The sequence below is a fragment of the Aptenodytes patagonicus genome, chromosome 9 (genome assembly GCF_965638725.1).
Source record: "Aptenodytes patagonicus chromosome 9, bAptPat1.pri.cur, whole genome shotgun sequence".
In the NCBI taxonomy this organism is placed as follows: Eukaryota; Metazoa; Chordata; class Aves; order Sphenisciformes; family Spheniscidae; genus Aptenodytes; species Aptenodytes patagonicus.
In genome coordinates this window covers 21083107-21100067 of record NC_134957.1, presented here as the reverse complement: position 1 = coordinate 21100067, position 16961 = coordinate 21083107, and the positions used below count along the sequence as shown (strand labels likewise).

Sequence of the window (16961 nt, the reverse complement as noted above, 5' to 3'; positions counted from 1 at the left end):
GCATCGTTTCAGTTGTTGAAATATTCATGCCCCGATAGGAGCTGTGGTATCAATGTCTGTCCGTGATACAAACAAACCTGAGCTCAAAGCATGACAATCTGTGTTGTGCAGAGTGGAATCACAATTAGAGGCATTTTCCAAGTCTCCGTTTCTGCATGCACACATTTGACAGCTTTTCTGGTGACACTTCAAGAGCATCCCAAATCCAAGTCCACAATCTTCTGCCTGTGAGGGCAGGAGACATTAAAAACAGTTTTAGCAAATGCCCAGGATTTTAATTGTGTGACTTCCATTCTTCCCTCTCAGGTTTACCGTGCACCAGCAACCCATGTTTCATCTGGGGAGTGGCTGGGTGCACCTGATAAATATGAGCTGGCATCTGGGCACTGCAGGTTGAACCAAAATTCTCTGCAGGGAATTGAGTGGAAAATTTCTGATCTGGAGGATTTTCTCCTTCACAATAGGGAATAGAGAAGGAGGAGACAGAAAATGGAAAATATTAGGCCTTTCACTCCCCTTGAGAGACACACAGAAGTACTTTCCAGTGCCCTTCCCAAATAAAGCAAACAGCAATTTATTTATGCCAGCAAAGGGATGGGGACTGGGGGGCCACACAGCTGCCGCCCCTTCAACAGCACTGTCTGGAGAAACGAGCACACTCAGGTGACACGACAAGAAAATGTTTTAGTACTCCCCTAGTCACATGCAGCCAACTGTGCATACACCCCGCAAAGCAATGGTGAGCCTGCTAAGGTGCCAGAGCATTTTCAACACTCGAGGGTTAGAAAGAAAGTAAGAATGGTCTGGCTCCAGGGTCTGTGCTGTACTGCAATGTTGAAATGGCAGTTTGTTTCAGGCTTATAGGGGATCAAAGGCTGGACAAAAATGACATTGCAGTACGTTTTCTTGTGGGAAAGCCAAGCACACGCACGTGCAGAAAGCTGTATCAAAGCACAGCTATCACTAGCCCATGTGCAAGGTATCACTTTCCGAAGTCAAGGGGTCATATCAGAATCTTTGTTTCTGTTTCTCTGACAAAGCACACTTTCGCCCTTAGGATTATGAAGAAACGTGTAAAACTTTCCCAAAGATTTCTTGAACGCATGTTTTAGGATCCAAATTGCCTTAATTTGCTTCTGATGGCAATAAAAAAAAGCACACACGACCAGAGTAGACAGAGTAAAGGAGGTGCATCCAACCTTAACTTTGCCGCTTCCCATCTTTGCAAGCCTTATACAGTGCTGTGTTGGAGTGTCCTGCACCTGTACTACACAGAGAGCCCCAAAACCAGCATTGTCACATGGAAGCAGTGCAAACTATTCAAACTGTGTAACTGACAGCAAAGACTCTGGGGCAGAGAAGTGCTTTGCTCTGGATCAGTCAAGAGTCAGTTGCATCTGTCAATACGCTACTAGACAAGCAACTGACAATAAAAACTAATGTTGGGAAATGAGCCCATTGAATATATAACAACACTATTTTAGCCTCGAATACGTAATGCACACAGTCATGATGATAAGTCATTAGAGCAAGACAAACCAACAGATAACATCTGCTCATGCTAAACAACATTCACGGCAGAGCTTTCTCAACTGAGCAGGACATGCCCCTGTTTTAAGAGGGACATGATTTCTAAATCTGCCTCTAGAAGGGAAGATATGAGACACAACATCAGAGTACCCAGAGGTGCACCTAGCCCAGTGCTCTGAAAGCCAGACTTGGCAAGTACGGCTGGTGGCATATGCTGACAAGAAGATCCTCCCAACCCAGGAGCCAGAAGACCTGGAGCACTTGTAGGCCCGCCTGTCCCCAACCCAGGGCTTCCTGGGGTCAAGAGCTCCAGTAGCTGGGGACATGAGACCGCATCAACAAGATCACAGGCTTCTTGGATGACAGTCAGTGGGACTGACTGGGTGGATGCCATGCTTGCCCAGAGCAAAGGGTACCCACCTGCCATGTCCCACACCGCTTGGTTGAGGAGGTGAGGGCCACCTTGCAGCCCAATGCCCTGCCTCAGGAAACTCAGCAGGCCAACTCATAAACAGGGCACTGCCAGAGCTAAGTTGCACCTATCCAATTAAACATGCAAAATGGTAAGTCCCTCTGCTATCCCCAACAGAGCACACCCTACATTTGCTGTCAGCTGCACACAAGCCACAGCTGCCGACGTTCACCTGGAAAAGATCTCCAAAACTCAAAGCACTGAGACAAGCCACTAGCAAACCACACACACTTTTGTCATATTTTTCCATTATAGAATTACTGCTAGGAGCGGGAGACACACAGACAGCAGGTCTGAGACAAGACATTCACATCAGCATCTCTACCTGTGCTGACCCAGGCCCAATGAGACCTACCAGTTACCACTCAGCCTAGTGCCATTCTTCAAGTATCAGGCAAATCAAAGTAAACATAGAAGAAACAGAAGATACATAAGCTCAACTATTTGTGTCCGAAAGGTAAAAAGCAAAACAGAGCTGCAGGGGGAAAATGCTAGCTAAACACAAAATAGTATTGGTGAATAGAAAGGTTTATTTCTGCAGGTGAAAGTTAATTCATGTTTGTCTCTCCCCTTCCTATTGCTGCCCTCCCCACCCACTCTCTCTGTTCCCCCTGCCCATTCAGTTCCTGGGAGAAAAGCTTCAAGCACCTTTTGCAGGGTCTAAGGCAGGTAATGAAAGAGGAAGATCACAATGGGCTCCCGCCTGCCCACTGTGTAGCACAGCAAGGAACAGAAATCAGTACTCAAACCGGCTAGGCACAAACTGACAGCAGTGTTAATGTCCCAAAGTCACAGGGAGTCCAGCCAGAGCAGAAGCGGAAGCCAAATCTGGCAACATCTCCCCTGTGACCAGTTCTGTGCAGACATGGCTAAAATGAAGGAGGAGTTGAAGGCAGATCCGAAAGACCTCCAGCTTCCAGGCTGTTTTTGATCCCAGAACACTGGCAGCTCCAGGAACACTTGGATCCACGGTCACAATTAAAGTATTAAAAGAAAAAGAGGAGAAAGCTTCCAGGCAGAGGGAACAGGAACTGAAATGGGACTATCACCACAAACCAGATCTCCTCTAGGAACAAATGCTGCCAGGCCAGGAGATGGCTAACACAGGAGCTGGGTTTGTTATGGCAAACGCTAGGTTACAGAGCTGAATTTGTCTCACCTATCCCGGTAACCTTATGCACAAAAGTTGCAAAGAAATATGGGGGGTGGAGGAAGACGACCTCTTGTGCCAAGTTTTGTTCTTCCAGACCTTGTGAGCTGGCTCAGAACACGCAGGATAATTTGGACTTCAACTTCCACATGCTTTTAAATACTGAGTTTTGGTCAGATCCTTACAGAGAAATTGCCCAGTGAACGGTCTACTTAGAGAGGTAAAGTCCTCTTCACTGTAGTCAACAGCAAAATGCTCGCCAACTTCTGCAGGACCCCCCTACACAGTCTCATTGGGCTTGATAGTTTAGAGGGCACAAAGCCCCCATCAGACATTCCCTACAAGAAGCTGGCATGCTCATGCTAAAGCCCTGAGGTGAACAAGGCCGGGGCACAGGGCCTGTGACAACCAAAGCAGCTCACCCTGGGTATTGCCTCCTGTGGCACTGCTGCCACAGCTGCCTTCTGAACTGTTGCTGCTGCAAGCGGTGGCCTACGAGGCTGGAAACTTAATCCTGTAACAGGAGCTCAGGGCTCGCAGGAGCTACTGAGACTTACTTTTAGTTATCCAGAGTCACTCAACAAAGAAATGCCATCCATGCAGGTCTCGGTTCAGAGCACAAGCTCCTCTGCAGCCCAGAGGCAGCTGCCTGCAGCCCCCCACCCATGAAGCCAGCCACCCCCCAAACCCAGTCCCCTGCCGCCACCAGCTCCTCTGCCCAGTCCCACGCTCAAGGAAGGCGGCTCCAACCAATGCAGCCACAAGCATTGCTGTCCCTCACCAGCCCTGTGCTCACTGCAGAAAACCCAGGCTCAGGGCAATCCTTCCCCTCCACGCATATCACCTGTCATGGCAACCTTCGCTCCCCAGCCTTGAACAACCCACCATGTCCCAGGCCTAAAACCAATTATCCCCGATTCCTGGTTTACTTTGTTTTCTGCTCACGCCGTTGGGTAACCTGTGACTGAACACCTTTCCTGGAAGTATGAGGCTCCTCTGCGGCCATGTGCCCCACTTCCGCGAGAGATGGGGCAAAGGTGCTTGAAAATCCCCAGCGCCAATTCTGCGCAGATGGCCTGCTCCGTGCCATCTGGCCCCGCACCGACTCCCGCTCGGGGGACACCGTGGTCCCCTCCAGCACGCCCTCCTGCTGCGAGCTGCCCTGGCCCCAGGCAGTTGCCCTGGCCGGGGCTACGTTCTCACCCCCATTCTCCCACTGCGCTCCCCCTTCCTGCCCTCCACCCGCGGCAGCCGCTTCCCCTCCAGGGTCCCGGCCAGCCCCGCTCCCCCCCCCCGAGCCCTCGGCACAGCGGCCTCTTCCCGGGCTGCTCCTGCCCCCTTGTAGCTGTGCCCGGGCCCCCTCCTCCCTGCCTGACAGCCACGGAGAAGGTGGATTCACACAAGAGGAGGAGCCAGGGGAGAAGATCTCATCTCATCATCCCCTCTGGCCAGCCGCAGCATTTCCTTCCCTCTCCCCCTCAGGCAGGCAGGTAGCAGCCTGGCTCGGGCCCTGCAGCCTCCCCCGGCCCTCCCGACAGCCCGTCCTCCTCCTCGCTCTGGGGTGATTCATGTCAGCCTGAAAGTCGCTCAGCAAAGCCCACTTTGATCTCCGGCCTCCTGTTTCCCTGCGCTGAACGTCACCACCGACTGTGCCCAGAAGGAAAACAAAAAGCGGACTCCCCTCTCCCGCAATCTTTGCATGGCGTCAAACTCGGGCAGGTGGGGCACCAGGGAGATGAGGGGAATGAAGCCTTTAGGGGCAACAGCCAAACTCTCCACACAGATAACCAGGTTCTTCACTCCTAACGCGCGTTGTGCCCACCCCAGCAAATGGAGCCACGCGAGGAGAGACAAAATCCAAGCCCTTGACACCCTTTGGGGTTGCAAGTCCAGAAGTAGCCCTGCTCTTTCCAGCTCAGGCCCGCAACCTCTTTCAGATGCTGCTCACTTCGAATCCAGGGTTTTTTCCGGTGCAAATTCCCTCAACCTTCTACATTAAATGCATCACTGTATTTAAAACAGGGTTCATTTCCGGCACCGGTGAAAACTGGATCTGAAAACTGTCTGAATGACCAAAAAGGGGGCACTCGTGCCGAGTGCATCCCCACCGGAGGAGGGAAGCCTGAAGCAGCCAGACATCACGCTGGAGCACTTCCTCGGCTGGCTGGTGTACAAGTCTGGGACAAAGGGACAACCCAGCACAGGGACCGGCTTCAGTGTGGCATCAGGCACCGCCGTGCATGTGCAGGGGAGAGACCACCCTTCCCTGAAGGGATTTCAGGAAAAACTTAGCCGGCGTTTTTAAAGGGGTCAGTCAGATGCACGTTGCCAATAAAGAGTATTTAAAAAAAAAAAAAAAAGAAAAAGAAAAAGGCAGAGTTATTTATAGCCCAGAATTTCTCACTCCTCTGCAGAAGCACAGCCCAGAAGACTGCATTGTTGGAAGCCGGGGAACACACGCAGCGTGACAGCCTTTATGGCCGGTGTCGGCGCTGACATAACTTCAGACCCGACAGCGGCTCTGCGGCTCGCGGCCACGCCGGCAGGTCCCTCCCGCTGGACACCCGTCTCCATTTACAGACGCCACGGAGGCTGCCCGGTAACACAGGTGTCACTGACGGGAGAGGAACCCCAGAGACGCAGACAACCCCGGGACCGGGGCAGCCCGGCCCGCCCCGCGGCCGCACAACCCCGCGCGGCACCCCCGGCCCGGCCCGGCCCGGCCCGGCGGGCTCGCCCCCCGCCGCGGCGCCGGGAGGAGACGGGGCGCCGCACACACGGCCACGGGCACCGCGTTCCGCAGGCGGCCCCGGGCGAAGCTCCGCAGGCCGCTCCCAGCCCGCCCTGACACCCCGCGCGGCGGCGCAGACGCCGGCGTTACCTGGCGCTCCCGCTGTCATGCTGCACCGGCCCGCCGCGGCCTCGCGCCGCCGCCGAGGCCCCCCCCCGGGCGCAGCCCATCTGCCGCGCGCCCGTCCCCCCGCGCCGCCGCCGCCGCGCGCCAATCGCCGCGCGCGCCGCCGGGCCGCGCCGCCGCGCCCCAGCCCGTGTCGTCACCCGCCGCCCGCCGCGCCCATTGGCTGCGCCCGCGCGGCTGCGGCGGCCCCCTCGGCGCGCGGGGCGGGCGGGCGCGCGGGGGCAAATCTTGTGTTTCAAGGCAGCTGCGTGGGGAAAGCGCGGCGCGGGGGGGTCCCCGCCCGCGACGCCCCCCCCCCCCCCCCCCGGGTCCCTCTCCGGCGTGGCTCGGCCGCGGCAGAGGTGTGCGGGCACCTGGGAGGCGAGGACCGGCACCCGGCTGGTACCGAAAGGTGTCCTGAAAGGCATCGTAATGCTCCTTGGTCCTCGTCTGCAGGGAATAGGAAACGCGCCGTGAAATTTCGGGTTCCCCCCAAATGACGTTTGCCATGTGACAGCCCGTGGGCTTTTTTCCTGTCAGCGGCCAAACGCGGCAGAAACCCACCAGGCGCAAGGCTTGAGCAACCAGCTCTGGCCACTCCTGCGACAAAGAGGGCACTTCCCCGCAAAGGTCCCCCAAACGCACCAGAAGAAAAATCTCCTTCTTCACGGCGTGTGTTTCCCCCTTCTCCGTCTTTCATTCAGAATGACGCTTCCCCAGGCAGAGCGTGGTCCCGCTGCTGCTTCTCCCGAACCCACGAGTTCAACTCCTCCATGAAAGGTCTGAAAAGTAGAAACAGACCCTGTTTTGATGAGGATGACCTCACGTTTACAGTATTTCCAGGGGGGGGGGGGGGGGGGAAATCCACAGACAAACACGACCGATCTTACAACCTCCCCAGCAGAGCCGCCGGGGCCGCGGGCACCGCGGCAGTGCCGGGGCTGGGAGCACGAGCCTTGCTCGGAGCTCGCCCCCTCGCCTCGGCTGTGCCCGGTCCCAGGGCTGGCAGGCGGCTCCGCCAGCCGCTCTCCTGCCCCTGCGCCACCGGCTACGGAAAGGGCCGTGCTGTGCCCAAGATGGGCACATCTTTGACCTTCTTTTCGTTTTTTTCCAGAGGGAAAGGCACAAGGTAGTGTTTAATAATGCATTATGCAGCGGCCACGGGCAAGAAATGAAGACTACCTTCTGCTGGCTGCGATTGCCAAAGGTAAGGCAGGTCACATGTAATTTACCCAAGAGGAGATAACAAACCCTCCCAGCCCCACCACACAGCATGTGATCATCTCTGACCACAAGTGGTCACACTGTCGCCTTACAGCTCGTTCAAAGGACAGGTTCTCCAGAAGCAAAAGCACACTGAGTCACCCAGTCAACACTGACGTGACAAGCAGCCCCTACTGAATCACTGCCATCCCTTCCTGCTGTACGCTGAGGGCTCACCAATGTTTTCTTCCCCAGTATGAGTCAAATCTATCACTTAGCCGGCTGGCTCTGCAGTAATGACACTCAAGCCGTGGAGCAAGTTGTCAGTGCTGTTCCCATCCCTGCAGAGAAATACCCCTGTGGATAGATGACTCTCGGGATCCTCTAAGGTCAGCAGCAACCCTGCAAGGCCACTGTCCCTCGACAGTAGAAGAAGAGGCGCCTTCCACTTTCTGCCGCGAGTAGTGTCCACCCCAGTGACAGCACGGTGTGCATCCAAGGGGGCTTGGGACAAGCAGACGGGGTAATCCCTGCAGAGGACACACTCTCCCTTGCTGAGCTAAGACAGGGTAGTTTGCAGAGGGCTTAGGCTTTGGCCCAGCTTTTCCCCCTTCGAAGTCTGTGCAAAGATTTAGGGGAATGTCCCCCGACTGCAGCGATGAAGGGAATGCAGCTGAAGAAGCTGTCAGGGGTCCCCGCAGGCTCACCTACCCCTCCAGGGCTTGAAGGGCCATACCCTGCAAACCACACTGGCTGCTGCAAACTGCTGTTTAAAAACAGCCCACAGAGTCGGAAAGGACTGAGCAGGTGGCGGACAAGCGGTACCCGGCCACCTCCAGAGTAAAAATTATTCCCGATTGCTTCGGACACAGAACTATAGGTTATTTACCAGCCCCACGCCCCAGCGCACCACACGCAGCATGAGGTGTGTGCCCCGCTCACAGGCTTCCGAAGGAGGGAGGCAGCTCAAGGAAAAGCTGCAGACAGAGCACTAAGTCAGGCAATTACAGATGTTAGGACTGAATCTGTGGGTGAATCACTTTCATTCATTTTAAAAAGTCCAACTAAAACATAGTTTTAGCACAAACTATTAGTAAAACTATTCTTATAAGCACTATAAGAAAACTGCAGGCTCCCTGAGACACCAAGCCCAGTGCCTTGGCTTCTGTCTGACTTTGCCGAAGGCTGGGTGAGAGCAGGTGAAGGAAGAGTTTCAGCTTCCTTCCCTCTGTGAAAGAGCAGAAACTTGACTCCGTGACTGCACGCAGTGAAAAGGCAAGATCAGATCCCTTACTCTCAGTCCAAAGTTACGACTCTTCGGAGCCGAGGAAACCTCGCAAACATTGACTGTGCACGGTGGATTTTTTCCTGAAAATCACAGAGAGTTTTTAAAAGTCTGTGCTTTTGGGGTTGGCCTTTAGAGACCACAAAGCCCTTGAACCTGTGCTATTTCAGCCTCCCTGGGTTCTCCAGCTGCTGGATGGAAGCCGACTGTCCCATGCCTCATAGGAAGCTGATGCTCCATGCCTTCCTGGGAAAGGAGACAAATAGAGGAAGCAAAGGCAAAGGCCTGAAAGGGGAAATTGCCCAAACCGCAGAGCTTTCTTGCCCCTCACCCCAGGCTGACCCCGTCAGAGCTGGAGGGCTCCTCCACACACTGTGAGCACCCAGGTGTGCCGAAAACGGGCACATTGCTCACAGCACACTGCTAAGAGAGGGAAAAAGCTGAGTGACTGCACGGCCAGGGCACCCACACAGTCCCAGGGCGCAGGGCTCAGCAGTGCAAGCTGGACTCGCTCCACGGGTCTGACACCTGGACGAGCTAGGCTCGGGCCAGACCTGCTGTCTTGCTGAGCCTGATCCGGCCCAGACGTGGACAGGGTGCCGGCTTTGTCCCCACAGGGCATGGGAAAGCATGCTGGTCCCTGCTAGATGTCAATCCTGTGTGACTGTCACATGGGTGTCAAAGCTAGTTGGAAACGTTTCTAGAGTCTGCACGCCCATGAGGTCCGGCCTCCAGACCTGCAGGGCCTGTCTGAACCCTGTTTTTTCAGGAGCCAGCTAGGTCTCCGAGCAAGGGTCTCATCCTGCAAAAGTAACCTCAGAAGCTGCCCTAATTTGAGCCCCAATGCTTTAGGAGTCTGAGAAGCAGGAGGAGGGATCTGGCTGGACCAGGTCCATCACCAGCCCCAACAGCTCCTTTCTCGTGTGGTAAAAAAGGCAGGACTGGCTGTATCAGGACCGCCGTGCTGGAGCGTCTCTGTGCCGGGCTGTGCACAAGCTCCCCAGCCCCTCCGTGGGGCACCCCCAGCCAAGAGTGGCCCAGGGAGAGCTCCTCCCTGAAGATGCAGCCCCATGGAAATATAGGGCCAGGTAGCCAACGCAGCAAAGCAAGAGAAAGAGAAAGAAATCTTAGCTCTGAGCAACAAATAGCCTTCTCATACCCTTTGTTCCTCCGAAAGATGCCTGAGGACTTCAGAGGCCAAAAGCCATGTAACCTCACCTTTTAGATCTAATCAGATAGACCCTCCCAAACTGATTGCGCTGCCTGAAACTACCAGCACCCTTCCCTGTGTAAGAGGGGTGTGCAAGGCTAAATGTCTCAGTGAAAGAGACCGAGCACCAGCATTTTCAGAAACCAAAGCTACACTTAGCTGGGATGGCCAGGAAGTTAAAAAAAAAAAAGTCTTTCTTGGGCAAAAAGAGGAATCCCTTCAAAGAGCTGCCTGATCCTGCCTTCATGGGGAATGTGCTCAAGCAGGGCAGGAATTCAGGAAAGCTCTGCAGCTGCACATCTGCAGGACGCCTCAATCAGTACTATGTAGAATGTAACCTTCATGGGGTACACGGTTCCAGGGGTGCCTCAGATACACCCTAGTGAAGGCACAAGACCACTGAACAAACCCCTCTCTGCTTCAGCAGGGCAGGAAGGTGGACACATTCTCCATCCGTGACAGAACTGGTTCTGCCGCATTTATCACACCTTGCTGGCAAACATGACACAATCTGAGCAACACAGAGTGACTGGTAATTGGGTGTCAGTAGGTTTTCATGGGAAGGGGGGAGTAAGGATCCCATTAATCTCCCATACTTAGTGGTAGCTGCCAGAGAGCTTGTCCTGCAGATAAAATTAACTCTGACAACTAACTCTCATCCCCATTAACAAAACCCCAATAAGCAGCAACCTATTCTGGCTCCTAACAGCTGTGGGCATTATACTACCCTGCAGCTTTCTGCCTGTGCCAGACTGCCAAGGCACAAGCACTCGGCCGCCATGGCTCTCGCTCCTGACCAAGGCTGCATTACGTGGGGGGCTCAGGGGGCCCCTCCGCCAGCCGCGCCAGCCCTGCTGAGCCAAGGCAGCTCCGGAGCGGTTTGAAGCGGTACCGCAGCAGGACCGGCTTAGCTGCACCGGGGGCTGATCTGGGGAGCACCAGGGGGAAAGGGACACGGAGGGACGCTGGAAGCTAACAATTAAATTTTGGGGCCTGCTTGGCCCATGATGTCATGGTTTCCCAGCGCCCCGCCGATTGGCTGCGGGTGAGCATCTGCTGGGAGCTGGGGCTGGTTATTTGCCTGAGGTTCAGACCTTTCCCAGCGGCTCTGAATCAGGCTGGTTGTCGTGACAACCTGGATAGTGGCAGCTCCTGATAACCACGTAATGAGGTTGTCACAAAAAGGAGCCCCTCCATCAGAGAGGTTTAGGGATCATTAGTGTTTCCGAGGGAGCGTGAGAGCAGAAGAGGTAAGGGGACCATCTGGCGATGCTGGAGCACGTCAACAGCCTCCCGTGGAAAGGAGCTTCGTTAGACAGGAACCACCTACCGACACGTAGCGATGGGAACCAGGCAGGCTGCCTGCCAGCAGTGAGGGGGTCCCAACTGCTCAGCTGTGGGATCTGGTATCTGCCGAGATCCAGGCAAAGACGGAGCAAGGAGGACACACGAGTGCTGCCCGGGAACGACTCGAGTCCCTGAGCGGTAAAGGTGCTCGGAGCTCACTCAGGCACAGGGCAGTAACACAGCCTGGGACAAGTGACACGGTGAGGCTGGACACAGAGGCCTTCCCACCATGCCACTGGCCTCACACGCTACCTCTTAGAGGGTAAGTCATTGAACCACTCTGTGCCTTAGTTTACCCCATCTGCAGGTAACTTCTGCGAATGTTTAGAATACCTTCCCACCGCCATGCCACGGGGCCCTGGGAAGTACATGTACTGCAAACCCTGCACAGGGCAGGGACCGGCAGCAAATGCAGCTCATTCAAAGACAATTCATGCATGACTGTGCTGTCCTGAGGATCCTCCCAGCTCAGGTGCAAGAATGACAAGGCAGGACGGAGATGTCCCTTTGTCATTACTGCAGACTGAGCCTGGGGGATCATGCAAGGCACCAAACACAGTGTCTTCCCCTGGGATCTACACACGCACTGTCTTCTCACCCCAGGAACCTTTTTGTCCTTCACCTTGTCCTTGTGAAACATGGGTTTCACCCTGTTCTCAATAAACCCACAAGATATCTACCACTGGCTGCAATAACAGTGGATTGGGGTGCTGCAGTCTGAAGCCTTCACGGATGGTGGTAACACCACAGCTTGGAGAAGCTCAGTTGCCAAACTACTGATCCCCGAGACCAGGTCCCTGGAGAAGAATGCCCACATCCATGTTAAAGAACACACTTCTGAAAAAAACTTTCCTGCAAGAGGATGAAGTCTGAATCTTTCCTAAGAGGAGATAGAAATTACCTCCATATATAACTCTCTATGAATCTTACAGCAATAATTGACAGAATGTTTCTTTTATGTCATCTTCATCTGTTTTAAAAATACCTACTGTAAACACTTGCTTAAGTCAGTATAGACTTTATTAATAAAGTCTTCATATTAAAAGCAGCTGTACTTTTAGTTTATATTTTTACCTCAAATCATAATTTTCCTACTCAAAATTACTGCTTCAACTGTGGATTTAACTGAGATGTAGTGAGAATATTAACACATGCCAATTAAACACCAATCAACTACTAAAGACTGCATTTAATAGATACATTTCTTAATATACCACTGCTACACCTCATTAAAATGTTGTTGAATCTTCACAACTGTTGTAAACAATCAAGTGGGATATAATCCACCTCCAGGAACTAGTAAAACTAAACGTAGTGCTCTCCTACTGTGGGGATGTGTGTGATATAAAATTCAAAGCTAAGACAGAGAGATAGTTGATTACATATAACAAAATACTCTCAGATTAATACTAGGCATGGGGTTCACAAATCGTGCCTCTCAGAAAGGAACAAAGGAACGGGAATGTCTGCAAGGAGATCCCCGTCCTGGAATAGGGTTTTGCAAGAGGGAAACAATACGAGCCGATACTGCTTAAAGCTGTGCTCTGAAATACTACCTGAGCTGTAATTAGTGATTCTTCCCCACGAGAGGCCGTACAGCCCGGCAGCATTGCTCCTCCAGTTTTGGCAGAGGGGAAACTGAGGCAAAGATCTGCTACAGCAGCTCAGGGCTGGGCAGCAGCTCAGTGGCAGCTGTGCACTAACCTCCCAGTAACATCACCTCCCACGGATCCCCCGTGTCACTCCCAGGCCCTTTTTTTTTGTAAACTGCAATTTAAATCACCTTCCAACAGGAGCAGCAGGACTAACAGCTTAAATGTATCAAGCCCTACCTTAACACAGCTTGTAAACAGAACACATCACAGCTTCCTGCAGAAACAGGAACAGGATTCAGGATTTTTCAGGAGACCCCTGTAAAGTCCAATCCTGTCTGGTTTGCACTTAAACGTCTCCCATCCTCCTTCACAGGGAACGTCACATTTGACTGAACACAAGCGAAGATGTCCCACCTGCCTGCTGGATTTTATCTGCTAAAGATGCTGAATTCAACCTGCTCTCAGGCCTGAGAAAACCAAGATTCACCCTACCTATCTAAACAGCACAGAATGGTTTCCAGTCCTTCCTGGTGTCGGAGAACAAGATTCTGAGACGCAGCGTGTTACCCCAGGCCCAGGGGAGTGTGGCCAAGCCGCCGTGGCCCAGCACAAACGCCAGATTTACCGATACGTGACCATGCACAATCCCCTGCACTCCAATGTCGCAGCAGAGGTGAGAGATTACTTCTCATTTAGGAACAGACATAGGTAACTATGCTGCCGTATGCTTTAAGGGCAAAATCTGACAGTAAAACCACCACAGCAAGATGGGCAAATGCAGCAAATTTATCTTCTCCTCGAAAAACAGTTGTCATTCAACATTGATTCTTCATTGGAACAGCTACACATCACTGCCTCACTTTTCAACCTATAAAACATCTAAGGCTCAGTGAGACATACAAAAACTATTCTCCAAGCTGTTTCTCTTTGTTTTAATCTGAAAAGCATTTGCCAACATACTAGATTTTTACATAAGTCATTCTCCATTTTTTTCCCCAACTACTTGTGAACAGGAATGATACCGATTCTTGTGCCTGCTGGGAGACATCAAAACAGGTGAAATGTCACCATTACACAGGCTACGCTCAGGCTTAGCCACACTGTGGCAGCGTCTGGATCTGGGGTTTTAATTTACATTCACCTCGATGTAATCATTAAGACTAATTACTGCAGCACTGAGGCGGAGTAAGCGTGAAGCAGCCCTGCCTGCACAGCCCTCCGCTTTTGACACCTGAGCTCAGCTCTGTGCTGAGAACACACGTGCCAGCGGGGAGACCTGCTGAGCTCCTACCTCGATGTACATATTTGAAAGGGGTAAACCATTGGTGGTACCTGACATTTTGGGGCTTTAGAGATGCTGAATATGGAGGCCAATATATAATCTGTGACTGTCCAGAGCATCTCAGCATCCCAGACCAAAACACATGAAGGTAACATCCAAAGGGAAGGTATGTAGCTGATCTGATTTATGAAAATGAACGGATTAAAGCCAATAAGGCTGTTAGAAAATGAAATGGCATTAACAGCTTTTACACTGAAGTCACTATTGAATTTTTTTAATGAGTTTCTCGGTCAGACATGTTTGCAATAAAAAAATCTTCCTCTCTGGCTCTTTCCCACTCAATGCAGTTGTGCTTCAGGAACAGAAAGGGCTTGGGCAGGGATTCAGACCTCTTTTTTGCACCCCATCACCAGAAGATTTCACATGGGGGATGATTCTGGACTGAAGATACAGGAGACTGGAGTGCTGTTTGGTGTGGAAAAGAAGCAGTGTCGAGCAGCTGCCAGGAAAACTTTGCCATCCTTCATCTCCAGCTGCCTTCAGAGTATCCTGGAGGGAGCAGGAGAGTCTGATGCCACTGAAGTCCAGGATTTCCCTATTGCCCTGAGACAGGCTCCATGGGAGCAGGGAGGGAGCCAACCTGTGAGGGGGGCAGCAATGCACTACAAAACAGGCTGGAGATACAGACTCACATCCAGAAACAGACAACCTGAAGAGAAAAGACTCTCTATCTTTTTTTCAACCCCTTCAACAATCACCCTTCTTTTAGCATCCTAGCTGCTAGGAGCGTATGATGAAGGCATCACCCAAGGGTGTGAGAACAGCAAAGCTACTGGGGACCCTGCAACATTTCTTGCAGCTTGGACATCCTCCCATGGTAACCCAGTCACAGCCTCCACACCAGGGTTGACTTACCTCTGGCTGGCCTGTAGCACAGACAAACTCATAATGGTTTGCACCCCTTAGAGATCCTAGACCCTCAGCTGTGGTATCACAGGGGAGGGTCTGAATTATTCCTTCAAAGCAGATGGACAGCTGAGGCTGCTTTCATCTTTAGCGGTTCCTTCCCCTGTCCCCACAAATGAAAGCAGATCCTTATTTCCATGTGGCTCCTCCTGCTCATTCAGCTTTCTCTTGAATATCCACTTTCCCACAATAAATGTTGTGAATCTGAGAATTAACCTCGTACTAGATCAGTATGAACTTTGATTTCACAGCTATGGCAACTCCACTGATGTCATGGGTGAAAATGAACAAAGGTGCTATGGATGGCAAACACAGGGCACTGCATGATGGCTTGCGAGTACTGAAGAATGCTGGGTTACCAATATGTTGCAATGCAAAGGTACTATAGGCATTGGGATAACATCGGCCCAGATGGCCTGGAGAAGAAAAAGGTCTTTATGTGGTTCCCATTCCATGAATGAAGACTTCATTGCCTGGAGAATATCCCATGACATATTTTACTACCATGCCGGCCCAGGGCAGTGTCCTCCCAGCAGCTGGAAGACTAGAGACAAGGGTTGTCTGTGATCTTAGAGCACTTCCATATCAGCCTGCTAGACTGAAGCCTTACAAATAGAAAAAGCATGATAGAGAATGTGTGTCTTGACTTAGAGAATACCCTTCCCAAGCTTACCGGGGTTGTGACCTGGAAAGTTAAAATGCAAGAAACGCTCTGGCTGCTGACCAGGCAAAGTATTTGATATGGGGTTAAAGAATCAATGGCTCTCGGCTACAGCAGACAGGCATCAACTGCACTAGCTAAAGTGCCCCTCTTTTCTTTAGTGTGCCTAATACCAGCTAGAGCAGCAGGACTGAGACTGCCTTTGTGACATAAACAATTTGCAACAGCTGAAGAAAAAGATTCCTCTGAAACCCAATTTAGTGAGACACCTCAAACAAGATTTCAGGAACTTGTTCCAGAGGAAGGACTTTTACCTTTGTGAGACTGACCACATCACGATAGTAAATGGAGAATGTGTCAGAAACAAACTTACTTGTACCGAGAGGAGCTACTAGAGCCTGAAACACCACCTTGCCTCCAACACATCCTCAGTGCAGCTACTTCTTTGGAGGAGAATACCTCCTTCTCCTTCTCCTTCTCCTTCTCCTTCTCCTTCTCCTTCTCCTTCTCCTTCTCCTTCTCCTTCTCCTCATTGCCGTCTGTGAACCCTTCCAGCACCTTCGTTCCCTTTCTCCCCTGTAACTCTGCGCATACTTGTAGCTTACTATACATCAGGACACAGCCAGTAAAATGTGAGAGCTTGTAGATTTGTTCATGCCAAGCAGTATTTCACTACTATTTGTCCCCAAACTCTTGGTTTTGTTTGGCCACAAAGAGAACTCCATAAGAAATAATGAAGGCTGGTCCCCCAACTAAGCATGTGTACAGCTACAAACACCAAGGAGAAGTTTGTTCCATAGATTTATCTTTCACGTCACTGAGAAAGTTAAGGTCTGTTTTGACATAGCATAGACAGGACCAAGCATTGGTTTGAAGACAGAAGGCCACAATCCCAGAAAAAAACTCTTTATCATAAGTTCAGAGTCCAGAAGGCAGTGGAGCATGAGTTTTCTGGCAAAATAGGGTTTTTTTCTTCTAAAAATTATGCTTTTCAGAGTACAAAACAACCCAGGTTTGACAAGTCTTATCTGAACAGAGGGAGAGTTTTGAACCCCAGGATTAAGGAATGAGACGTTCATGAGACTCTGAACCCAAGACAGTCCATAGAGAGAGGGTGAGACCTGTCTTAGATGTGGAGACCGTTTCATATCACCTTCAGTGACCAGCTTCTTTAAAAAACTCAAGAAAGCATCAATTTTAGCATGCACCCACAGGATGGGAGAACACTTAATTCATGGCAAATTTAGGAAAGTTTTGTTCTCCATCCAGTTCAGATCAAAACCAAATGTAAAAATAAAAAATATTTCAAGAATCGTGAGCATGACCTTTTGACCAGTTTCAGCGAAGTACATAAAGCACGACAG

General features: G+C 51.7%; 1 protein-coding gene across 5 annotated transcripts in view; it reads right to left on the bottom strand.

The window, feature by feature from the left end:
* Nucleotides 1-16961, bottom strand: part of PAK3 (p21 (RAC1) activated kinase 3) — a 149644-nt gene that overhangs the window by 79488 nt on the left and 53195 nt on the right. For 3 of the 5 annotated variants that reach the window (XM_076347398.1, XM_076347395.1, XM_076347399.1), the window contains exon 1: nt 6034-6100. The exons of 1 other annotated variant lie outside the window; for it this stretch is intronic. The gene's annotated coding sequence lies outside the window, so the exon portion shown is untranslated. Of the gene's footprint in view, nt 1-6033; nt 6101-6693; nt 6772-16961 lie in introns of those variants that run through there. One more of the 5 variants, XM_076347396.1, reaches the window with a different exon arrangement.